Raw genomic sequence first — 26,107 nt, 5'->3', positions numbered from 1 at the left:
TTATGTATGAAGTTTAAAAAAAATGGGCAAAGGATCTTAACAAAAATTTTTCCAGTTCCAAGATGGTGGCGGCGGTGTGTGCGTCTCGGCTGTCCGGGCTGCTGGGCTGGGCCCTGCCACGGGTGGGGCGGCCCAAGTCGAGTGGCTCCCACGGCGAGGAGGTTTCAGCTCGCACGTGGAAGGCCCTCACCTACTTCGTGGCGCTGCCAGGGGTGGCAGTGAGCATGTTCACCGCCTTCCTCACGTCGCGGCGAGGAGAGCAGGAGCGGGCTGAGTTCGTCGCCGACCCCCACCTCCGCATCAGGACCAAGCCCTTCCCCTGGGGAGATGGTAACCATACCCTGTTCCACAACCCTCATACGAACCCACTTCCGACTGGCTATGAAGACGAGTAAAGAGAACCTGCACCTTCCCCCAGACGGCAAGGGACCACAGCACTCTACTCTGTGTGTGGACCACGAAAGCGCATCTTTCCTTGTATCAAAAGGTGACCATTACACCAATCTTCCATCCCTTTGCTCTCAGAGGAGATGGCTTAAATAAATAACTTAAACTTAAAAAAAATTCCCCCCCCCAAAGATAGTATATAAATAGCCCACAGCTGGGTGGTGGTGGCACTCGCCTTTAATCCTAGTATTTGGGAGGCAGAGGCAAACGGATCTCTGAGTTGGAGGCTATCCTGGTCTACACAACGAGTTCCAGGATGGCCAGGACTGTTAAATAGAGAACCTCTGTGTTGAAAACAAAACAAAACAAAACAAAACCAATAACTACAGGAAATTGTTTAACACCACTAACGGATTAAAAAGCAATTATATGCAAATTATAATCACAGTAAATTTGAATTTGGGGTCTCGTGAAGAATAAGTGAGAGAGAGATGAGGCTCCAGGGGAGTGGGCAGTAGGTGAGACGCCCTAAGGCTTTGCACCTTCTGAACTGATAGCACCATGCCGAGTCCTAAGTGCTTCACAAGCATCCTGCCAGTCAGTCCTCCAGACAGCCTTGGAAATGGGATTACCCCTTTGTGCAGGGGCACTGAGGTTGCAGAACTAGTTTAAGATCTACAAATTTGATCACAAAGATTTTCACCACTAAAAATCCACCAATACTTCCCATTTCCTAAAGACAACAAAATCCCAAGTTCCTCTGTGGGGCATCTAAAGACTGGGTACCCGGACCTGGCCTACCTCTCTAGTTCTATCTCGTCTTAATCTCTGCCTCGGACATCTTCAGCTAGCTAACGCTACTGGTGCTAAATACTCAAGCTATCTCACATGGCTGCCCCTTTGCAATCTTTCCTTTCTACCCAGAATGCACTGTTCTAAATTACCTACCCAGTAACTCCTCCTCCTCCACTGAGAACTGTTTTCTCTGAGAAGCCTTCCCAACTCCCCATGATACTTAGGTTAATCCTGCTAAGTTCCCCCCATAACATTTTACAGTTTTATTTAAATTACTGCAATATATATGTGTGTATATATCCCTTCATAGAACTGTTTCTAAGTATAGCTTACAACCATGTTTCATTCTCATGTACACATTCTCAATGGCGACACATTATAAAGTCAGTGAATAATTGTTAAATAAGTTTTGGGGGATAAAACAGAAGATTTCATGCAAAACCAGACTCTTAGTAGGTAGGAAAATAAGTTCAAGATACGCTTAAAGTGGGCAATTGTACTTAAGTGGGGCTGACAACAATTACACCCACACCTAAGGTCAGTGAAGGGGAGGGCCGTGCTCTTGACTGTGCAGTCAGAGGTGTACGGAGAAAATTTTCATGTCTCAGGGGACATTTTAATTTATAGATTTATAGCTCTTAAAATTAACTGTGATCTCAAGAGAAAAACTATTCTGTCTGCAGGCAGAAAAATTTCTGTATTATCCTACTGGGGAAAAAACTGAAACCAAAAGAAATTGAAGAGATTAAAAAAAAAAATCAGGGCACATGACTGATAAATGCTATAGGGAAAATTAAAAATATGTTGTATTTTTTTCTATCCTACTTTACAGTAGTGCATCTAAGTATTTTTCAAAGGTTACAATATTCAATAGAATGACACTTGATTCTTAGGGCTAGAATCTATCTTTTTAAAGCATGAAAGTTAACATTTTCAAGTAACTGTATTGCTTAAAATAGATTCATTTCAATTAGAAATATTCTAGTCCTATGCCCTATTTTCCAGCAAGAAGAAACAGAAACCTACAAAACTTGAGAAAACCTTAAATTCATTGTGCTATGAATAATCGCACTATGGGGGACCCCAGGTTCCCCAATTTTAGTTTAATAATCCAGTTCCTTAGGTTACAAATCTAAGTATAGTGAATGTTGAAAAGAAAATCTGCATCAAGACAACTGTTGAAAGTGGCAATCTTTTGAATGCTCATATAAAGTTAAGGTAGCATTACAATTTATATGACATTTTTGTCAGGATAAGGTTTGCTTGTTTGTTTGTTTGTTTTTTCAAGACAGGCTTTCTCTGTGTAGTCCTGGAACTTGCTTTGTAGACAAGGCTGGCCTCGAACTCAGAGATCCACCTGCCTCTGCCTCCCAAGTGTGCCACCACTGCTTGGTGACACATGTTGGTGGAAGTTTTTAACTTTGGTAAATGGTACAGTTTTTTTGTTTGTTTATTTTTGCTTTTGGTGTCATATTCAAGGAATCATGACCAATCCAACGCAATGAAACTTTCCCTTTGTCTTTGATCCATTTTGGGTGTATATACACACACACACACACACACACACACACACACACACACACATACATATATAGCATGTAGGTATCTTGTTTTCTCAGTACTATTTGTAGGCTCCCCCAGTCCAGCAAATGTTCCTGGGTCCTTGTAGAACATTATTTGATCATACCACAAAAGTCTATATCTAGGATCTTTATCCAACTCATTGGTTCTTAAGTTTATGCCAATACCACTTAGCACTATACCTTTGCAATAAGTTTTGAAACCAGGAAGTCTGAGATCTTGCCTCTGTTCTTTTTCAAGATTGCCCTATTTGGGGTCCCTTAAGATTCCACTTTGCTGGAGAACGTACTGAATGGAAAGGCATTTCATATTCATGGAGTGGTAATTTCCAGTGCAGCTCATTCACTTTTATTATGAAGTTCAAAGTCACTTTGTCCAGTCAACTCCACTAGCTTGTTAGTAGACAGTTTCCTTCTTCCCCTTGTGGCCCTTGGAGCTACATAAACTGCATCATGTCATGAAGTCTTTTCCCTCTTGACAGTATGTTTTCAAACTTTACTCAAATTGATGCATATAGTTCTAATTTGTTAAGTTTAACCTCTCTGCAATATTCTGTTATTCATCTGATTCCCAGTATGGCTGACAAAATTTACCACGGAGTGCCTTGAAACAACAGAAACTTATTCACTCACTATCAGGAGGCTAGAAGCCTTCAACCTAGGTTTTGGTAGGACTGATTTAGTTTGGAAGTTTGTAGGGTAATCCCCTCACCCTTCGACCCACCCCCACTGCTGTTGATTTCGAGCAATTCTTAGTTTTCCATGGACTACAGTGACATCACCACAATATCTGTGGTGTTACTCTAAAAACTCTTTTCTTGTGGCTGTTCTATATACCTATTATTTTTTCTAAATACATGCATATCACTGATTTTCAGGACTGTCTTTTTAAGGTTTCTACTGCTGTGAAGAGACACCATGACCACAGCAACTCTAAGAAAGGAAAAGATTTAATTGGGGCTGGCTTATAGTTTCAGACGTTGTAGTGGTTTGAATAAAAATGGCCCCCATGGTGGGTGGTGGTGGCGCACACCTTTAATCCCAGCACTTGGGAGGCAGAGGCAGGCGGATCTTTGTGAGTTCGAGGCCAGCCTGGTCTAAAGAGCAAGATCCAGGAAAGGCGTAAAGCTACACAGAGAAACCCTGTCCCCAAAAAACAAAAAACAACAACAACAAAAAGCCCCCATAGGCCCAGAGGGAGTGGCACTATTAGGAGGTGTGACCTTGTTAGAGTAGGTGTGGCCTTGTTAGAGGAAATGTTACTGGGCTGGGCTTTGAGAGTTCAGATGCTCAAGCCACGCCCAGTGTGGTATTCTCTTCCTGCTGCCTGCTGGTCCAGATGTAAAACTCTCAGCTCCTCCAACACCATGCTTTCTGCCTTGATGATAACGGACTGAACCTCTGAACTGTAAGCCACCCCCTATTAAATGTTTTCCTTATAAGAGTTGCCATGGTCATGGTGTCTCTTCACAGCAATAAAACTCTAACCAGGACAGAGGTTTAGTCCATTATTACAGCAGGAAGCATGGTAATGCACAGGTAGATATGATGCTGGAGAGATAGCTGAGTTCTACATCTGGATTGGTAGATAGCAGGATGAGAACACCACACTGAGCCTGGCTTGAGCACCTGAGACCTCAAAGTCCACCCACAGTGACACACTTCCTCCAAGAAGTCCACATCTACTTCAACACAGCCATACTTCCTCCCATTGTCACTCCCTGGTGACCAAGCATTCAAACACATGAGTGTATGGGGCCATTCCTATTCAAACCACCACAGGGACTATCCTATTTCAGTATGATGTCATCTTAAATAAGACCTTACTTCCAAATATGATTAAATTCTGAGGTTCTCTGGAGAGTTTGTGTGTATAATATTTAATCCATTATGCACTATGACTGTTTATCCATTTATTTCCTTTACTGATAAATATCCTGGTTGTTTCATATTTTACTTTTGTTGGGATGAATATGTCTATGTATGCATATCTTTCTCTAAATATATTTAAAAAGGAATTTCTGATTAATATCATGAATAGTTTCAGCTTTATAATTAGATGTCAAACTACTTGTCAAAGAAGCTTTAACTGACTTTCCTATCAACAACAATGGAAAATTCTTGTCCCACTGCTCCCAAATAATACCTGCCAATATCTAACTCTGATTTTGTCACATGAATTCATTTGTTACTTCAAATCAAACAACTGCAATTATCAATGTATTAAAAGCACAGATAGGAAGGACAGCTCAGTGGAAGATCACCTGCTGTGGATATTGCTCTGTATAAATAAAATGCTGATTGGCCAGTAGCTAGGCAGGAAGTATAGGCGGGACAAGCAGAGAAGAGAATTCTGGGAATAGGAAGGCTGAGCCAGAGAGACCCTGGCAGCCGCCGCCATGACAAGCGAGATGTAAGGTACCGGTAAGCCACGAGCCACATGGCAACTTATAGACTAATAGAAATGGGATAATTTAAGACATAAGAACAGCTAGCAAGAAGCCTGAGCCATTAGGCCAAATAGTTTAAATAATATAAGCGTCTGTGTGTTTATTTTATAAGTGGACTGTCAGACTGACAGGGCTTGGCAGAGGCTGGAGAGAAGCTCTCCAGCTACAATCATTAGCCTAGCATATATGAGGCTCTGGATTCTATTAGTTCTACTTTGATTTTATGTTTTAATAGACCCAGTAGTACAATATAATTCCCATGTGCTCACTACCTAGCTGCAGTGATCATTCCTTCATAACCAATAGAGATTCATGGCTACTAAACTACAACTCCCTCTCTCCAGTTTTATATTAAAGCAAATCTAAGACACAGAAAATAACTGGGAAAAACTTTTTGCATATTTTTATTGTGTGGATGCCATAGATACATGTGGAGGTCAGAGGGCAGCTTTGCTGAGATGATTTTCTCTTTTCTCTTTTAAGTTGGTTCTGAGCATCCAATTCAGGTCATGCTTTTACTTGATGAACTGTATCGCCAGCCCCAAAACAGAGTCTCTTAGCCTAAGCAGGCCTTGAATTACAGTCCTCCTGCCTTAGCCTTGTAAATGCCAAGATTGCAGGAGGGTGCCACCATAATTGGTTTCAATCTTTTTGTTGAAGCATATTCATAGTAAAGGTGCATTACTTGCATACTGTTAGTATTAATTTATTTAAGTGCATGTATGTTTCGTTCTTTTTCTGTAAAATGTAGACACTCTGAAGGTATTTTCTACTTTCTTCCAATACCTTCTATTGCACATAAGAAAGTTAATTGCTTACATATTTGGTGTTTGTTTTCTCTGTATGGTTGGTTTTAAGGTTCTTCATTTGCTTCAATAATTTCTCCTTGATTTGCTTCTATGTTTTCATTTATCCTGTTCAGGACACTGAGTATTTCTAAAATATAGGGACTTACCTGTCTTACCAATTCTAGAAAATCTCAGCCATTATTTTAATGCCCCATTTCCCAATCTCTCCATCTGTAACTGTCATCATGAATTCTATCTTCCCACTCTACATTCCTAGCTACTCTTGTATTTTCTATCCTCATCTTTTGTTTATAAAAGATCAACTTCTGGTTCGTGAATTATCACTCCAGTGGTCTAAACAACACAAATTTTCATTTCCATGGTCTACACAAGTCTTCAATGAACACTTCAGTCCTACATGTTACACTTCTTGCTTATCCTATCGCACTCAGCATGATTTTATCCTTTCTTTTCCTTAGTAACCATTAGAAGGCTGATTAGTTTTATGGTCTCTTTCAGGTTGTTCTTCCTTCCTGCTGCTGACATGCTGGTTGTATTCTTTGTTGTGTCTGCTGACCAAAGTCGAGGTCTCTTCTGAGCACATATTCACTGGAGCACATGTTTGTTTTTCCTCCAACCAAACTCCCCCAAAGCCTGTTTGTGAAAAGCCTAGAAATCTTTGCTTTGGTGTTTGTTACAGCCCCTGGGATTATACTGGTCTAGAAGACTAAAGTTTCCTGCTCTCCTTTCCCAGAAGAGTTGGCCTCTGAGACCACACTTGGAGCAGCAGGCTCAGTTCCAGCTACCTAGAGTCCCAAAGCTGAGCCTTCTCCCGGCCCTCCGCTGACATCTTATCTTTTTCCTGTTAGCTACTTATTATATACTAGCTATAGTATAATTAGCTACTTCTATTTGTCACCATATTGCCCAAACACGTATTTTCCACACAACAGGCAGCTAAACATTTTAGAAGTTACAATCAAAATATACTAGTTAACTCAAAACATTATACAGCCAATTATAAGATTAAGTGCTGTAAGAATTAATATAAGAAAAGACCCTTCTGGAATGAGTTTGTAAGAAAATACCTTTATGAAAGAGGTATTCTGCAGTGAAAGACCTAACGACCATTAGGGAGAGGTAAGGACCTATAAATCCCAGCCCCTAGGGAGGGACAGGAGGAAGTGTCTCTTGAGCCCAGGAATTCAAGGCCAGCTACATAGGAAGGTTCTGTCTCAAGAAGCCAAAGAGCAGAGCCAGGAGTGGAAGTACATGTCCATAATCCCAGCATATGGACCAGGGGTGCAAAGCCAGCTTGGCTGCATATACTTAGGACATTCCAGGCAAGCTGGGACATACAGTAAAATTGTATATTGTAAGCACAGGATGGCAGTACTGAGAGATTTCAAAATGAGACAGGTGAACAGAGAGTATCCCAAATAAAAGGAATTTATAATAGGAAAAAGTAAATAATAAAAATACATAAACAAATAAATGAGTCTATCAAACAAGCACAGCAAGATGCAAATACAGGTATTTGAAAATTGGAGAAGTTTAGTTTTAGATATGCTGAATTTTAGTAGATAGTGATTAAAGGTTAATCACTAAATAGTAGATAGTATTAAAGGTTATAAAAGGGAAGTTACAGATCTTTTTGTTTAGATTTATTCACTTTTATGTGTGTTTGTCAGCATGTATGTATGTATATCATATGTGTGCTGAACCCGAGGAGGGTATTGGACCTCCCAGAACTGGAGTTACAGATGACTGTGAACCACCATACGGATGCTAGGAACTGAACCTAGGTCCTCTGCAAGAACAGCAAGTGCTCCTAACCATTGAGTCAGCTCTCTAGCCCCAAAGTAAAAGGTTTTGAAACTGGAAAGTTCTGGAAATGCAGGTGTCTTAGGGTTTTTATTGCTGTAGAGATACACCAAGACCACAGTAACTCTTATACAGGAAAAACATTTAATTGGGGTGGCAGCTGACAGTTTCATAGGTTTAGTCTGTTACAAACATGGTGCGACATGGTGGCATGCAGGCAGACATGGTGCTGGAGAGGAGCTAACATCTCATAGGCAACAGAAAGTAAACTGTCTCACTTCTGCATAGGACACCTTAAAGCCCACCCCCACAGTGACATGCTTCCTCCAACAAGACCACACCCACTCCAACAAGTCCACATCTCCTAACAGTGCCACTCCCTTGGGGGCCATTTTCCTTCAAACCACCACAGTAGGCATACATGAGAGTAAATATAGAGGACGAACAGAGGGTGCTGTACTGTCTGCAAGAAAATTCCACTTGTGCCTTCTTATAAATTAGGATACTCTATATTAAAATTAATAGTCCAGTTACTAAAAATTGTCAGTGAGTATATGGATGAGAGATATATAAAATTTCATAATTGGAAATATCAAGTAAAAGAATTCTGTTTAGTGAAAACTTAAACTCTAGGGAGCAGAGCTGACTGAGCTTTCAAATGTAATACCCTCACTTCTTAGCGCAAATGCCTCACACACAGAAACCAGTAGGTTCTTGTCAGCTTAATGAATGAAGAAGCTGCAGGGAAAAGTGTGCTTGTTGGTGAAAGACTGCCAGCATCACATGCACTGCTGGAGAGCATGCAGTCACTGAGCAACGCATGGCCATTACAGTATACAGTCCGTGCAAGTGTCAGCTCACCTAGGAAACCCCTGCATAAACTGAACATAATTTGGAATTAGAGGAGACAGGTATCATTATAGGAGTAAACTGAAGTTTTATTTTCTGCCACATGCATGCATATTAAGATTGTCTAACACATTTATTTAGCTGACTCTGAAGCTCAGTGAAGTTGTAACTCTATGACCTTTGAGGTGAAGAGCTCAGTTTCATAAATTCAAAGAAAAATAGTGCTGTCTTTCAGTAACAGAAACATACTGTACACTTTTAGGGAGAACTAGCAAGGCTACTGTAGAAGTATTACACAGAATTCATGAACTTTTTATTGATTTTTCAAAAAAGCCTTATATTTCCTCCATTCACATAAAATTTTCTCTAAATTACCTTTAATCATTTTTTTCAGTCTCTTCCAAACTAATGTACTCTGTCCCCATGGCTTAAACGTTTCTTCTATTGTTTCTTTGAAGGTCTTGGTCCTTTACCATGCCGTTTCTGGAGATTCAATTTGTATTTAGTTCTTTGCTCTTTCGCCTTAGGGTTAAATCTATGCTCCCAAACCCTGTTCAGGAAGTGATGTAAGCAGAGGCAGTAGCACAGGGACAGGGAGCTCCAGCGCCTTCTTCCCCACTGAGAACTGAGACTCCAAGCATGGTGCTGAGCCACCCAGGGAAACGTGTATGGTGCACGCACACACACTTGTTTGTATGTGTCCATGTGGAGGTCAAGGGCTGACACCAAGTGTCTTCCTCAGTCTATTTCCACTTTACTTTTGGTGTTAGGGTTCTCACTGACCCCGGAGTTTACCAAGTGGCTAGTAGCCAACTCCAGAGAGTCTCCTATCTCGTGTCCCGGATGACTGTGCTGGGGTTACAAATTCTATGCAGCTGGATGCCACATCCAGATCCTCTGTGGTGCTGGGGATCTGAACTCAGATTCTTGTGTTTATGTAGGAAGCACATTTACTGACTGAGCTATGGACCCCGTTTATTTAGGTGTATGTGTGTGTTTATTTTTAGAATTGGGGTCTTGCAGTATAGCCTAGGCTGGCCTAAAACTTGTGTTCTTCCATGCCTTGATGTCCTCAGTGCTGGGATTATAGGCATTAACCACCAGGCCTAACTGTAATTATGCTTCTATATACTAACAAAGAACAATCTAAAAATGAAAAATCAAGATACAATTTAAAATAGCAATGAACAGAATAAAATACTCAGAAAAAAACTGTCAACAGACTTATACATGGCTATAAAATAATGCTGAAAGAAAATAAAGGAGGCTCAAATAAATACAAAAATATTCCATGATTGTGGATGGAAAACTTAATATTATTATGGTTTGAACACTACAATACTCTTAAATCCAACTTAAGATTCATTCAACAAGAGGGATACCATACTTTGTACTAAAAACCTAGCTAACAATTCAGTGTTAGTGAAATCATGGTTATTGGAGGAGAATCCACAACCACCAATTTTCTAAACCAGTCTAATCCTTACTAACACTCTATAAACATCTGTCCTTATATCCACAGAGAAGTGTGGTCATCACCTTTCACTAGGGAAACTCCTCTCTGCATTAGACAGAAACCAACCACTACAGAAAACAACAAGCAACCAAAATGCAGAGTTGTGAAGTCTAGTCTCAATGGACACATGTATCCACAAAACACTCCCACACATAAGTCTCAGGGAACACTGGAAGAAGGGGCTGAAAGATTATTACAGCCAAAGGACCAGGGAGTTTGCTGTGAGATTATATCTCCCAACAACATCAGTAGCTACACCTGTAAAACTTACTAACAAGACTGCCCAAACATGAGCTGAACAAGAATGATACCCATAAACATGCCAGATTGGATAGGGAAAAGCCCACAAGGCCTCAACCCTACACAAAGACCCACTGGCAACTGAATAAAGCTGGGAGTAGGAAAGGTGGTACTCCCCAGGAAAGAACACACCAATTGGTTGTCCAGTGCCAAACTGTCTGCCCTGAAACACACATACAAATAATGTCATATGGACTCAACATGTTATATTTATGAATATATATATATATATATATATATATGCAAGCAATAACAATTAACGAAAATATTTTGAAGGCATGAATTTGAAAGAGAGCAAGGAGGGGGATATGGAAAGGTTTGGAGGGAGGAAAGGGATGAGAGAAATGTTGTAATTAAATTATAATCTCAAAAACAAAACAAAAGAAATCCAATGGAATTTTAAGGAACCCCAAATAGTCAAAATAATCTTGATAAACAAGAAAAAAGCTGGAGGGGCCTTGAGAGATGGCTCATCAGTTAAGAGTACTGACTGTTCTTCCAGAGGATCCAGGTTCAATTTCCAGTACCTGAATGGCAGTTCACACCTGTCTGTAACTCCAAGAGCTGACACCCTCATACAGACATACATGCAGGCAAAACATATATGCACATAAAATAAAAATAAATAAATTTTTAAAAAAGAAAGCTGGAGAACTCACACTTTCCAATTTCAAAGCTTTCTACAAAGCTACAGAGATCAAAATAGTGTGAGACTAGAATAAAAACAGACGTGGCAACCAACGGAATAAAACAGTCCAGAAATATACCCCCATATGATCAAATGATTTTTGATAAAGAGGACAAGACCATTTTTTTTGGGGGGGGGGACAACAGTGTTTTTAGATAGATGGTGCTGACCATGCATTCAGTCAGTACTTCCTGTGCACTGACCAAGCGTTATTGCTAGAGTATGCATATGGGTCAGCTCTCTTAGACACCGGCTGTTTTCCTCAGATAACTTTAACTCCTGCACACAACTAGCCAGTGAGCATTCTCATTGCTATACTTTGCCAGTGCTCAATATTGTGTGCAGTTTTTCCTTTTAATTCTTTTGTTGGATACCTCAGTATGGTAGAGTTTTTTGTTTAATTTTGAAAAACAGTGATGCTGGACCATTAATTCTTTTTTTCCATTCCCCCCCCCCCAGACAGGGTTTCTCTGTATAGTTTTGGTGCCTGTCCTGGATCTCACTCTGTAGACCAGGCTGGCCTCGAACTCATAGAGATCCGCCTGCTTCTGTCGCATGAGTGCTTGGACCTTTAATTCTTATTGCACATAAAAGTTAATGTAAAATGAATCAACAAGCTATTATAAGAAGTCAAACTATGAGATTCATAGAGGAATTACAGAGGCTATATTCATGTCCTTGGTTTGACAATGGATTCTTGGACATGCTACCAAAGTATACAAATAAAAAGACATATAAATTAGACTTCACAAAAATTTAAACTGCTTGAAATTTGTAAGAAAGTGGATATAAAAGCTATAGAACTAAGAAAATATTTACTGTGGTGATATTTTATTTGTGTACCTCGATAAAGCTTATCAGGGATCAGAGGAAAAAGTAAGCCACTATATTAAACATAGAGGTCAGGCAGTGGTAGCACATGCCTTTAATCCTAGCATTTGGGAGGCAAAGATTTATCCAGATCTCTGTGAGTTCAAGGCCACACTGGGAACAGAGCCAGACTGGTGGTATACGCCTTTAATCCCAGCACGAGTTAACCATAGAGGTCTGGAGGTCTGTATAGACAGACAGAAAGTGATAGGGCTGGGCAGAGAGAGGAAGTAAGATGGCATGAGTATACAGGAAGTAGCTCTCTCTTGGGCTGAGAATTCTAGCAAAGAGCATGGCTGGCTTCTTTCTGCTGCTCTGATCTTTTGGCTTTCACCCCAATATCTGGCTCTGGGTTTTTTATTAATGATACCATTTAGCAATTTGTCTTACAATTTACAAAATCATGTTTCAAATAAGGGTTTATAAAATCAATAACTAAAAGAAAAACCCAGCTGGGCCGTGGTGGCGCACACCTTTAATCCCAGCACTCAGGAGGCAGAGCCAGGAGGATCTCTGAGTTCGAGGCCAGCCTGGTCTACAGAGTGAGATCCAGGAAAGGTACCAAAACTACACAGAGAAATCCTGTCTGGAAAAAACCAAAAAACCAAAAACAAACAAACAAACAAAAAAGAAAAAAAAAAAAAGAAAGAAAACCCAACCCCCAAAAGCATTTCTTCAATGAAAGACACATAGTGAACATACCCACATATATTCTTAACATCATTAGTCATTAGAAGAATATAAATTAAAACTCCAGTGAGATACCATCAATACTATAGGATGGCTGTAACAACAAACTCTGCAGAAACAATAAAATAACAAATTCTGGTAAAGATACAAAGTAAATGGAATCCTCATACCCTATGGGTGAAAATGTGAAACAGTTCAGCTGCTGAGGAAAACAGATTGCAGATTTTCTCCACCCTAAACATAGAATTATCACATAAACCAGCAATCAATCCCACTTAGTTGTACACACTCAAAATAAGTAAGAACTGGATTCTACATACATACACACACACACACACACACACACACACACACACACACACACACACACATAAAAGTACCATTCATAACAATGTCTAAAGGCAGAAACATCCTAAAGGTCCAATCAGTGGGCCAATGGATAAATATAGTATGCACATATGGTAGACTATTTAATCAATAGAAGCTACAATATGGATAAACAGCAAAAACATACCAAGTGAAAGAGAAAAAACAGTGTATGATTCTCTCTTTTTTAAAACATTCAGAATAGGTATAGCTACAGACATAGAATACATACTGGTGGCTGGCAAGGGCTGGCAGGAGACAAAAAAGCAGAGCAACTGCTTGATAGGTACAGAATTTCTTATTGGGATAACATTTTAGAGCTACACAGAAGTGGTAATCATCCAACATTATGAACACACTACATGATACTGAACCATTCACGTCTGAATGGTAACTTTATGTTATATAAATTTCATCCCAACTTTAGAAAATGTTAAAATAAATCCACTTACCCAACAACCAAACAAATTAAAAAAAGTTCACACTGAGATATCAAAAAGACAAACGGCATACACCATCAAGTACTGGCAAAGTGGAGCAATGGGAACTCTCACACGCTGAAAGAATAAACTGTCACAATTATTTAAGAGAAACATCCAGGATCTAGGAGAGCCAGCTTAGCACAGGTTGGTCAGTGTACAACAAGTACCAACTGAAGGAAGTGTCTACTATTTTGCAGTATTCAGAATACTGCAGTATAGAAATGATAAGGTCTCTTTTTCCTTGTTCTCCCTCTCTGTTCTTGGCTCCCGCTCCCCTAAGTTCTCTTTCCCTTGACCCTTGCCCTTCATTACCACCCCTCACGTCCAGTTTGCTCATGTAGATCTCATTCATTTCTCTGTTGTTGGGTGATCCCTGTGTCTTTCTTAGGGTCTTTACTAGGTAGCCTCCCTGGAGTTGTGAGTAGCTGTCTAGTCATCCTTTGTTTTACATCTAGTATCCACTTATGAGTGAGTACATACCATGTTTGTCTTTCTGAGTCTGGGTTACCTCACTCAGGATGATTTTTTCTAGATCCATCCATTTGCCTGCAAACCTCATGATGTCATTGTTTTTCTCTGCTGAGGAGTACTCCATTGTGTATATGTACCACATTTTATTTATCCATTCTTCAGCTGAAAGGTTGTTTCCAGGTTCTCGCTATTACAAATAATGCTGCTATGAACATAGCTGAGCATGTGCCCTTGTGGTATGATTGAGCATTTCTTGGGAATATGCCCAAGAGTGGTATAGCTGGGTCTTGGGGGAGCTGACTGTTTGGAGCCTGGGACCTATGCAGGGACACTTTGCTCAGTCTGGGTAAAGGGAGGAGGGGACTGGACCTGCCTCAACTGAATCTACCAGGCTGAGCTGAATCCCCAGGGGAGTCCTTGCCTTAGAGGAGATGGGAATGGGGGGTGGGCTGGGGGGAGGGGGTGGGTGGGAGGAGGGAGGACAGGGAAATCTGTGGCTGATATGTAAAATTAAATTAAATTATAAAAATAAAATTAAATTTATTTTATAAAAAATAAGATTAAAAAATAATAAATAAAATAAAATAGAACCCCCTCCCGAAAAGAAATGAGAAGGTACAGTTCTCTCCTAAAAGCAGACACAGGTGAGTAACTGTAACACAATGGATTTCAGTTCTGGAGGGTGAATGGGTATTAGTTTTAGAGTCCTACAGCTCATGTGAGTCGCAGCTTTAAGCATTTACTAGTTAGCTATGATTTTAGGCAAATCTGAATTTTATTTCTACATGAGTTCTGAATAGTTTTTCCTTTCCATGCTTAAAGAATATATTTGTACTATAGAAGGTGGATACAGTACTGACCTTTGAGTCAGTTGACCATTTTGAGTCCTAGCTCCAACCATTTACCAATCGTAATTTTAGGCAAATCTAAATTTCATTTCTGCATTAATTATGGAATTTCCTTCCTTTATACTTAACTCTACAGTTTTGTTCTATTGCTCCTAATTATCTGGTCAACAACTCAATTCCATCTTAAAAAAACCTGAAGATTCTATACTATATTAAAAAACAAAACAAAACTACGCTTCTGAAGCTGGCATTATGTGTTTTCAGCTGCCTTCCCGGCTTCATCTCATATTGGACCCACCACATCACACAAGTAGTTCTCAGCTGTTAGCTCATCTGAAACAGTCTGTGACGGGGCTTGGCTCAATGTACCTTCTTTCCTAAAATCACTCTTTTTAGCATAAATATGTCCAGTTAACAAAAAGTATTTTTCACAGCTTATTGATAAAAGGCTCTCCTCTGTGTTAATATATAGTTAATATACAGATTAATGACAGAGAATAAAACTTATCTGGTTTTTGAGAGTAGTTTGATGCATATAATAAATTAGTAAGTTAGCATTCAAATGCATACTTGGATCTCCTAAACATTTTATTTAAATATTTAGAAATTACTGTTTCTAGGACTGGAGAGATGGCTCCATGGTTAAGAGCACTGGCTGCTCTTCCAGAGGCCTTGGGTATGATTCGAAGAATCTACATGGTAGCTTACAACTATCTGTATTTCCAGTGTCGCCTTCTGTCCTCTCCTGGCACCAGGCACACACCTGGTTCATGAACATGCAGGCAAACACTCATACACATTGAAGAAAGAAAGGGGGGGGAGGAAGGAAGGAAGGAAGGAAGGAAGGAAGGAAGGAAGGAAGGAAGGAAGGAAGGAAGGAAGGAAGGAAGGAAGGAAGGAAGGAAGGAAAAATTTTAAAAAGTTACTATTTCCTCAATTCTACATTGCTGTTTCAGAATATCTCTTAGATTCATAAGAAAACCGTTTGTTGCAGCCACTTGAATCTAATTCAACGTTACAATAATTCACTTCTGACTAGCCTCTCTGGTTGAGAATATGAAGAGACACTCCTAGGAACTGAAACAATGCCAATAAGATTGTCCTGTGAAAAATAATACTGTACAACGAGAACTTAGTGACTGAGTGAAGCAAATCAGTGAGATCCATCTAATTCCGTAATTCAATTCAATTTATCCTATAGACCCCACAGTGGATATAAAGAAAAAAAGGACATGACTTAAACCATCTGGTCATTTATGACTAGTACATAACAACCCAAGAATTATACCTCAGTCTTAAAAAAAATTCTCATTATTAAGAAGACTAGAATACAGCAGAAATACAAAATATAAAAGCTAAACCTTATACTACAGAATGCAGAAAGGTATCTTATATCATAAAAGGGAGTAACAGATACAAATGTGGATTTTTTTTGGGGGGGGGAGATAATCAGCTTACTAAGTAACCCCAGAGGGCTAGCACTATCCAATGACTGGTAAATGCAGGCTTTGAAAAGTCAAAAGAAAAGAAAAAAAGGCTCTGCTTCTCTACAGGTTTGTGTCACTTTTATTTTAAAATACTATGAAAATTACACTTCTAGAAAACACTACAGTATGATTTGTCTTCTATGATTTACTTCCCTTTTGCAAAAATAAAATATAATTTACTTAAGTACCTGTTTTGTTTATTGTAAGTGTTCATTGGAGATATAGAAGAAAAACAACAAGAAAATAGCATTCGGTTAATCAGTAACATGTCTAGAATAGCGGTTCTTAACCTCTGAGTGGCAGCCCTTTGGGGTCACATATCAGATATCCTGCATATCAGATATTTACATTACAATTTTTAACATAGCAAAATTACAGTTATGAAGTAGCAATGAAACCATTTTATGGTTGGGGTCCCCACAGCATGAGGAGCTGTATTACAGGATTCCAGCATCAGGAAGTTGAGAAGCGCTGCTGTACAACAAGTAGCAGATCAGTTGTTATAAAAATGAGGTGTGTTCTCAGATTTCAAAGCACACAGATGTAGTAAGATTCGAGGTAGCAGTCATTAATTATAAGTCAGTCAACATGCAGGCTTAACAAAAGACTCACTCTAAAGACTTAATTATCCACCAATCTGATTATCAGGGTAGGCCAGTTCAGGCACCCTCACCACTATTGTTAGTAGTCTAATCTGGGGTCGTCCTTGTAGATTCCTGGGAATTTTCCTAGTACTAGGTTTCTCCCTTACCCCATAATGTTTCCCTCCATCAAGATATCTCTTTCAATGTTCTCCCACTCCGTCCCTCCCCCAGCTCAACCATCCCGTTCTCTCATGTTCTCATCCCCTATCCCCTCCACTCTATTGTTCTCCCCCCCCTACTCATCCCCAGTTTACTAATGGAGATCTCTGTTTCATCTTCTCAAGGTGATCTGTGTGCCCCTCTTAGGGTCCTCCTTGTTAGCTAGATTCTCTGGAGCTGTGGGTTGTAGTCTGGTTATCCTTTGCTTTACATCTAGTATCCACTTATGAGTGGGTACATACCATATTTGTCTTTCTGAGTCTGGGTTACCTCACTCAGGATGTTATTTTCTAGTTCCATCCATTTGCCTGAAAATTTCATGATGTCATTGTCTTTTACACTGAGTAATACTCCATTGTGTATATGTACCACATTTTCTTTGTCCATTCTTCAATTGTGGGGCATCTAGGTTGCTTCCAGGTTTTGGCTATTATGAATAATGCTGCTATGAACATAGTTGAGCAAGTGTCTGTGGTATGACTGAACATCCTTTGGGTATATGCCCAAGAGTGGTATCATTGGGTCTTGAGGTAGATTGAGCCTTCATCCAAAAACTGATGGAAGCAGATGCAAAGATCCACAACCAAGCACCAGGCTGAGGGGAGTCCAGTCAAAGAGAGGGAAGAGGGATTATTTGAACAAGAGGGGTCAAGCTCATGATGGGGAAATCTACATAGACAACTGAACCAAGCTCACAGGAACTCACAAACTTTAGACCGACAGCTGTGGAACCTGCATGGGCCTGGACTAGACCCTCTGCATATGGGAGACAGTTGTGTAGCTGGGTTTGTTTGAAGGGCCCCTGGCAGTGTGATCGGGATCTATCCTTGGCTCATGAGCTGGCTTTCTGGGTCCCATTACCTATGGTTGGACAACTTGCTCACCCTTGATGCAGGGAGGAGGGGCTCGGTCCTGCCTCAGCTGAATGTACCAGGCTTAGTTGTCCCCACATGGGAAAACTTACCCCTTGGGAGGAGGGGATGACAGGAGGAGGGGTTGGGGAAGGCAGGGGTGGGAGAGCAGGAGGAGGGATAAGAGGGGGATTTGTGGTTGGTATGTAAAATGAATAACAAAAAGACTTTCAATGTTATCTTGGCATTCTTAAAATTAATTATAAACTATTTCCATTATACACAGTTTCTAAGAGAAAAATAAGCTTATATTTAAAAAATTAAAGTCAATAATCACCACAAGAGAAATGGTATAAAGAGTACCTTTGTGTTGTGTGAAATAGTTTTTGTATGAGATTATTAAACTGAAGATGACATTAGGGAATATTAGACAGTGGAATAAGATAGTGATAAACCATTAATAATTACATTAATCTTTGAAAAATTAAAAAGTATCTGTTTCTTTCACCTTTACATACACATATTATTCTCATAGTATTTTATTAAAATATGTACAAATGCTGTCTGTGTAAACTAGGATGTAAGTCTTGTATACATACAAATGTACACTTTGTTCTATGCTTCTGCTTTATATTCTACTCTGTAAAATTCTCAAGCCAAGACTATAGCCATTTTCTTTTTATCCAAAGAAAGTTACTGTAACAAGATGAGTTAGTTAATACAGCAGAATATGAAACCTCACTGTATTCTACATTCTTCTGGTTACAATGAAACATGTCACAGTATAGAAAAATCCCTGCCCTTAGTTGTAAAACATCCATTAGATTTCATTTGTATGTAAAGAAAGAAATGTTTGGGTTTTTTGATTTTTGTTTTTCGAGACAGGGTTTCTCTCTGTAGTAGTCCTGGCCATCCTGGAACTTGCTTTGTAGACCAGGCTGGCCTCTAACTCACAGAGATCCACCTGCCTCTGCCTCCTAAGTGCTGGGATTAAAGGCATGCACCACCATTCCTGGCTAAAGAAAGAAGTATTAGAAAAGAAATTCTGAATATAAATTCAGTGACAGAGAAAAATCAAGGCAAAGTTCTTAGAATTGGAAAGGGGTCAAGGTCTGTGGACTCTTGGGTCCTGCTTAGAAAGCAGGACTTTCGAAGGGAGTCACTGCACATCTGGCTAGAGAGAGGTAGTGTAAGTGATGCTGAGGCCCCAGGGTTACCTGCCATCAGAGAGGGCAATTGTCAACGGTTGTCTTGTCCTCTAGAGACTGAGGGGCATTCTCAGATAACACATACCCATTTCTTTAGGGAAAGACTGCTCAAAGACTGTAATGGACTTCCTAGAGGCTCTGGGCAAAGAAGAGCTTGAAATGAGGAATTTGTTGGGAAAAACTGAGAAAACTGGTAAATTATGCACTTGCTATCATACTTGTTATATCTTGGACAAAGTTATGAAAATACAGGGACTTAATCTTCACAAGAAGTGATTTTAAAAGACTCCAACTAGGATGTTAATGAAGCAAGAAGACAAAACATGTAATGAGTAAGCATTCCAATTTCTTAAACCCTCACATGAATGATCTTCTCCATCTTGGTGATCCAAAGAACTTCAGAGTGCATTTTAATAGTGTCATGCAATTACTGGGGTAAACTTACTTACACCTATTCTATACTAAAAGTTTCACCCTTTTTTCTATATTCTTTACTTGAATAAGTATCTATAATTTAAAACACAAATACACAAAAATATATCATTTTTCTAATAGGCAAAATTCAAATTTTTATGTTTTGGCAAAAGACAGATATTCTGGAACTGACATTAGCACAGACAAATTATTCCGAAATGGGAAAAAAGTATTTTAGGAGATATATTTGAGAAAAACAATTTTCTTCAAGGATGATTAACTAATAAGTGTTAAGTAGCAAGCTGATATTGCCAAGGATGAATACAAAGAGTTGACTGTGCTGGGCCTGGTGGTGGCGCACGCCTTTAATCCCAGCACTCAGGAGGCAGAGCCAGGCAGATCTCTGTGAATTCCAGGCCAGCCTGGTCTACAGAGGGAGCTCTAGGCCAGCCAGGTCTGTTACATAGAGAAACTCTGTCATGAAAAACGAAAGACTAACCAAAGAGTTGAATGCTAGGAAAAATGCTGAGTCCCATCACTGGAGACTTCCGCTTTCATTGTCTAATTACTTTAAAAAGCCTTAAGCAAAACAAAACAACAAAAATTTCATAAGATCTTCAGACAAAAATGTCTCATTAATACTCCAGTGTTCTCAGGGTTTGTATCTTTTTAACATGCATATGTGTGTTCGTGTGTATGTGTGTGGATCCCAGAGGTCAACCTTGGGTGCCATTCTTCAGTAGCTATTTACTGTTTTTTGAGTCAAGGGACCTGGAGCTTGCCAGCTGGGCTAGGCTGGTTGAGACTGCAAGGGTATGCCACCATGACTAGGTACCAACATAATGTGTTTTTATGTGTGTGAATTAACCTTAGGCCCTCATACTTTCCTGACAAGCATTTACTAACTTGTTTCTTTTGGTTCTTTTTTAAATGTGGAAAATGATACTCAGTTTAACAGGTTAAAAATCACTGTGCTAGTCAAATTGCACTAGTCAACTAACAGAAAGGTAAGAGCGGCATCTTCAGAATGATAGATAACAAAAAGAAGCAATAAACAGACTGGTATTTGTGCCCTCTAAATAACACCAGGAAAATAGTCTACACAAACTCATAAATACTTAAAGTAAATAATTTTGCAGATGGTTACAGAGACTAGGAAATGACTGAATTTAATTTGTGGTGGAAATTGTATACTTCCCTGAAGGTTACACACATTTGTTTTAACTGAGGTAAAAAACTCAAATTTTCTCAAATAGTGATGGTATGCTGGAGCCTAAATATATCAACCACTTTCAAAAACTTTTTGATTCTGTTAAATATAGCCAAAATTAAACATTAGATTGCATAAATTTAAAATTAACTTATACTAAAAGAAGAGTAAGTGTCAAATATCTCATCTGCAAAATATTTGAGACTAAAATGCTTAGTTTAGAGGGTTTCACTTTCCAATGTTCTCATAGAGAAGTGACACAGGGTTGAGCTAGCCCTCACCGGAGACTCTGAGCATGATGCTCAAAATACTTCAGACTTGGAGCCTCTCCGATGATTAGGGTGCACTCTTTTTTTGCAATAGTTCATTATTGTGACGTCATTAAGGATGTCTACAAACTGTGTCTGGAGGAGGAAAAAGAGCAGTGACCAGGCAGTTCTTCCCGACACTGCTTTCTGCTGACAGGGGAGAAAGCAAGCCACCGAAGTGCAACGGTGCTACAAATCCAGGTTCCTTCCCTCCAAAGAAACAGTTGAAAAAAAATCCACCAGTACACAACTCTCTATGGTATTCTTAAATGTTGATACAGAGAGTTGGTTTAAAGTGCGCAACTATAAGATATTTGAAAAGCTGCTTACTGAAAACAAAAATCAATGATGACATATAGAAAAACCTTAGTAATAATGCTAACAATACAGTAACATATGATGGCACAGTAATAAGATACCAGTTTAAAAATTACATCCATTCTGGAACATTCCATAATACAAACAAATGGCCACTCTTATTTCATAAAGAAGACTTAGGCCATCCATCTTCAACTGACTGATACGATTCTGAGAGGCTAATACTGGCTTAAAAATCATCCAGAGGAGAAATAAGTACAGTCAGAGCAGAGTAAGTGCCACCACCAGTCACCCCTGAGTACTCAGGACAGTGCTCTTATTTCCAGTACCCGAAAACAGAGGCTGGGGGTCTTCCAAAGCCTTCCCTTGTGTATATAGTTGAGAGGAAAACTGAGGAAGACAGTTGTGTTCCCTAGGATTAGTTTTCAAGGTGTCACATTGCAGGAAGTAAAGAGATTAGGACATTAGCCTCCTGTGTTTTGGAATCAGTGGGAAGTTTTAAGGTAATATAGAAAATGTCAGTTAAAAATGGTGGGAAGAAAAGAACAAAAGAGGGAGGAAAGGGTTCAGTATGCTAGAGAATGTGTGTGTGTGTGTGTGTGTGTGTGTGTGTGTGTGTGTGTGTGTGTGTGTATTCTCGGAGGAGCATCCCTTGGAAAGGACATACCCACATGGATGAACTTAAAATTGTTGATATTTGAAACTGCCTTAAATTAAATCTTAGAATTACAGAGTATGTTCTAATGTAACTTAAAAAGAAAGATAAACTGATTATAATTTTGGATTGTTACAGTTATATTATTTGTGTTCTGAAAATGATTTCATGTCTTGCTACATTTATAAAGCAAAGTAGAAACTCTCAAACAGAATAAATAAACACATTAGAGGTAAATGATAAGCTTCTGAACAAGTACTTCTTTGCAATAAAAAAATATTGCTAGTTGGGACACTTTCTTCTCAAAAATATGACCAAGTATCTTCCAAACCAAAGAGACTTTTAAATTTGTAAAGCAAAATAAAACAAATGTGTTCATTTAAATGACTGAAAAAAGCACTTACTTCCCCTAGTCCTAGAGCAAACAAATCAATCAAGTAGTACAGAGAAAAGTACAGTATCAACTAAAAGACACAGTTTCTTGGAAGATGAAATGCCAGCTGCATAGATGTTGTGGTTCATGGACTTGGTTTCCTTTGAGGTCTTCCAACCCAATACTAACCAGGCCCATCTAGCTTAGCTTATGAAATCTGACAATGGTACAGCCGATGGCAATGAGGATGCAGGATAGTGATTTTATTTCTTATTTTATGCATTGCAGCCCCAGGGAGAGAGATAACGAGAACAGGAATGAAATCCAGGTCTGCGACATAAAACACTCAGAACATTACCACTAGGTCACCAGGGGGAGAAAAGGCAATGCTTGATTTTAAAGGAGTTTGGTATAACAGTTATGGTGGAAAATACTGTTGTGGCTTTGCACTGACCGTAAAACCTTATTCTCATTAATCAGCAATTTGAATAATTACTTTCACAAAATTGTTATCTTACTGGATTAAAACACTAGCTAGTCATTTTAGAAACTGAATAAAAAGATAAATACCAACTTTTAAAATATCAGGCAATTATAAAATAATGTTTTAAAATTTATTGAATTCGAGCTGGGCATGGTGGTGCATGTCTTTAATCCTAGCACTCGGGAGGCAGAGGCAGGAGGATCTCTGTGAGTTCGAGGCCAGCCTGGTCTATAAAGCAAGTTCCAGGACAGCCAGGACTCTGTTACACAGAGAAACCCTCTCTCAAAAAACAAAAACAAACAAAAAAATTTATTGAATTTATCTAACATTGCTTTCACTTGGGGATTTGTCATCTTTTATTTATTGTTATAAAAAATGTTGGAAGTGCTGTCACTAATGAAAAATCATGGTATAAATTCTGGAGAAATTACCTAAATTGGGCCTTTCAAGAGCTTAAGAAGATGAAGAAATTTATTTATTTAGGTTTTTCAAGACAAGGTTTCTCTGTGTAGGCCCCGATGTCCAGGAATTTACTCTGTAGACGAGGCTGGCCTCAAACTCAAGAGAGCCACCTGCCTCTGCCTTTCAAGTGCTAGAATTAAAGGTGTGTGTCACCATCGCCCAAAGGTGAATAATTTGTACGAATGAGCTGCAGCTTTACAACCTATTTTTGGGAAAACCTTGAAAGACACTGAAGAAAAGAAATCTTCACAGTGGGCAGAACTTCGGGCAGCAGACATTTTGTTTGGAAGGATGATCAGTCAGATGTGTGATTGTTCGTTGATTCATGGGCTCTAGCCAATGGAGTGGCTGCATGGTCAGGGACTTGGAAAGAACATGACTGGAAAATTGGTGAGAAAGACATCTGGGAAAGAAGTGTGTGGACAGAGCTCTGTAAATGGGCAAAGGATGTGAAGATACTTGTGTCCCGTGTAAATGTGTATCAAAAGCATTTGCTGTGGCTTCAGCAGAGGAGGAACTCAGTAATCATAGATAAGATGACCCATTCTGTGGACAGCCAGCCAATCTCCCCAGCCATGTTTGCCATTGCCCCATGGACCTATGAGCAAAGTGGCCATGGTGGCAGAGATGAAGGTTATATACATGGGTTCAACAACATGGACTTCCACTCATCAAGGCTGACCTGGCTATAGCAGCTCCTGAGCACCAGATCTGTCAACAGCAGATACCAACACTGAGTCCCAGATATGGTAGCATTACTCAGGGTGATCAGTCAGAAGGTTGACTACACTGGACCACTTACATCATAGAAAAGATAACTCTTTGCCTTTCCTGCACATAATGCTTTTGCCACAATCACTATCTGCAGATTTATAGAATGCTATATCCGCTGTCATGGTATTTCACACAATATTGCTTCTGACCAAGGAATGTCACTTCATAGCCACAGAAGTGTGACAGTGGACCCATTGGTCTTACCATGTTCCTCAATATCCTGAAGCAGCTAGCCTGATAGAAGACAGAATGGCCTTTAGAAGACACAGTTAGTGCCAAGTAGGTGGCAGTAGTCTGGAGGATGGGGAGACAAGTTTTCTAGAAGGCAGTATAAGCTTTGAATCAGCATCCAATATATGGTAGGGTTTCTCACACAGCCACGATTCATGAGTACAGGAATTAAGGATGGAAAATGGAATGGTTCCACTCACTATCACCCTCAGTGACCCACTAGGAAAATTTTTGCTTCTATTCTGCTTATCTTAAATCTGCTGGCCTAGAAGTTTTGGTTTCAGAGAGGGGAGTGTTCCTGTAATGAGACACAATAAACATTCCATTGAACTGGAAACTTAGGTTTCCCTTTGGCCACTTTGGGCTTCTGATGCCCTTGAGCCAACAGGCTAAGAAAGAAATAACATTGTCAGGAGGGGATTGCTTTTCCACAATGGAGGTAAGAAAGATTATGTTTGGAGTGTAGGAGATCCTTTAGGACATCTCTTGGTGCTACTATATCCTGTGATTAAAATCAGTGGGAAACTACAATAACCTAATCCAGGCAGGATGACAAAGGGCACAGACCCTTCAGGAATGTAGGTGTGGGTCACTTAGGGAAAGAGCCAAGTCCTGCTGAGGTGCTTGCTGAGAGTGAGGGAAATATAAAATGGGTAGTAGAGGAAGGTAGTTATAACTACCAACCAAGGTCATGTGACCAGTTGCAGAAACAAGGATTGTAATTGACATGAATTTTTTGTCATATTTTGTTAAGAATGTACTTGTGGGGGCTGGAGAGATATTTCAGCAGCTAAGAGCACTGGCTGCTCTTCCAGAGGACCCAGGTTCAATTCCTAGTACCCACATGGCAGCTCATAACTGTCTGTAATTCCTGGTCCAGTGAATCCAACACTTTCACACAGACATACATGCAGGCAAAACACCAATGTACATAAAATACAAATAAATAAATTATACAAAAAGAATGTGCATATATACATACATACATATATATATATATATATATATATATATATATATATATATTTCAAGCAGGCACTGTTTTCTTTCCTCGTGTTATCATGTAATGTAACATCAATTGAGATAGTATCAGTGGTTATTATATTTAAGTTATAAGATACTCAAATGATGTCCCTCAAGAGACATTGATACGTATTCTAAAATATATAATGTGTTTGTAGTTGTATGTGGGATAGTTATATCATGTTAGGCATAATTATGACCTGGTTATTGTTTTCATTTGACAATAAATCGTGACATAAGGAGCTATGATTGTGTCAAGTTGATGAGAGATGGATTTGTGATGGCTAATCTTTATTGTTAACCTAACTACATCTGGAATCAACTAAAACTCATCTGGCACACCTGTGTGGGATTTTTCTTGATTGATCATTTGAGGTGCAATGACCCACCCTAAATCTGGGCCTTGCTTTCTGGTGGGACACAGAATAAGGGAGCATTTGCTTTTTGCTGGCTTGTCCTCACTCTCCAGCAAGTTCACCTGTCCCCCTGCGGAGGCATTCTTTCACTGGTATTATAGCTTACTTCTTCAGATTCCAACACAGACTGAAGAGCAGCTGAGCCATCCAGCTGTATGGAGTGAAGAACCCCACAAGCATTACTGG

General features: G+C 39.5%; 1 protein-coding gene and 1 pseudogene across 4 annotated transcripts in view; one reads left to right on the top strand and one right to left on the bottom strand.

The window, feature by feature from the left end:
• Positions 1–26,107, bottom strand: part of Dnajc1 (DnaJ heat shock protein family (Hsp40) member C1) — a 201,702-nt gene that overhangs the window by 32,989 nt on the left and 142,606 nt on the right. The gene's annotated exons all lie outside the window — the stretch shown is intronic.
• On the top strand, positions 60–433 carry LOC102916506 (cytochrome c oxidase subunit 6A1, mitochondrial pseudogene; annotated as a pseudogene).

This window comes from Peromyscus maniculatus, chromosome 5 (assembly GCF_049852395.1).
Source record: "Peromyscus maniculatus bairdii isolate BWxNUB_F1_BW_parent chromosome 5, HU_Pman_BW_mat_3.1, whole genome shotgun sequence".
Lineage (NCBI taxonomy): Eukaryota > Metazoa > Chordata > Mammalia > Rodentia > Cricetidae > Peromyscus > Peromyscus maniculatus.
The sequence above is the reverse complement of the archived record's forward strand: the minus strand, read 5'-3'. Positions and strand labels throughout refer to the sequence as shown.